Raw genomic sequence first — 1044 nt, 5'->3', positions numbered from 1 at the left:
TGATTAACAAAATCTTTACATTAAGGTCATCCCTCATTGCTTCTCAACCGTTACCCACCTACGATTATTTCTAAAAACTCATGCATGGGAAACATTTCATGTAGGAGCATTTCCTTTATCAAGTTCCACTTGTGACTACCCTGAACAAGCAGAAGAACACCTCAATGCAAGAGGACTGGCCAAGGAATGGGCAGGAGGACAGTCTTTTTCACAAAAAAAAAAAGGAAGGAAGATTTAGGACTTTGGGATTTCTGTGTGATGACTTTTACCTAGAGAAACAGTTTTCCACCTGGGTTTCATAGGTGTGTCCAGCAGAGTCAAGGTGCCTCTTGCAAGGGACAAAACTGATCAAGGTCAAAGGGGCAGACCCTGATGCTCCCGCCTCTACTTCAACTAGAACAGCCCTGCTTATTTTTGTTTTACATACTCAAGTTCCATATATGATTTTGTTAGCGGTGGGGGAGTCCTACAATTCACTTATTTATATTTATACCACTAGTTTTGAGGTTAGTGCACATGGGTCTATCTCTTTGCGTTTGTCTCAAAATGCAAAGCATCGAGTGTTCTCTGGCACTATTCACTCTTAGCTGCCCTGCTCAGGAGTGAAACGGAAGTTGGGAGCATGGCTGTAAGTCTGGTATAGGAGAAGGAAAGTGGGACCTATTACCCCTTCCTAATCCACTTCCTGATTTTTCTGAAATTCACAGAACTACATGAAAATTTGCTTCCTTGTTATGTATCAAGAGGTTAAACATTCCTTTTGGAGTTGACGGTGCCAAACTGCTCGTGGTTACACTGGCATATTTACATGACCCATGAACACCACATACGGACTCTTACTTCTACCACACATTTGAGCAAAAATATCTCCTGACTTCACCATGAATGGAGGTCCTACGGATTAAAAAGCGGTTTTTAGTAAACTCTAAAGACATGCATTACTAAACTTAAACATGTTACTGACTAATCTTTAAAGGCAAGATAGTATTCACTAAAATGACTTTTCCATCTTTTCCTTACTCAGCATAATCATGAAACCAGCTT

This window comes from Mustela putorius, unplaced genomic scaffold (genome assembly GCF_011764305.1).
Source record: "Mustela putorius furo isolate JIRA1106 unplaced genomic scaffold, ASM1176430v1.1 tig00003859_pilon_pilon_pilon, whole genome shotgun sequence".
In the NCBI taxonomy this organism is placed as follows: Eukaryota; Metazoa; Chordata; class Mammalia; order Carnivora; family Mustelidae; genus Mustela; species Mustela putorius.
Note: the sequence above shows the minus strand (reverse complement) of the source record.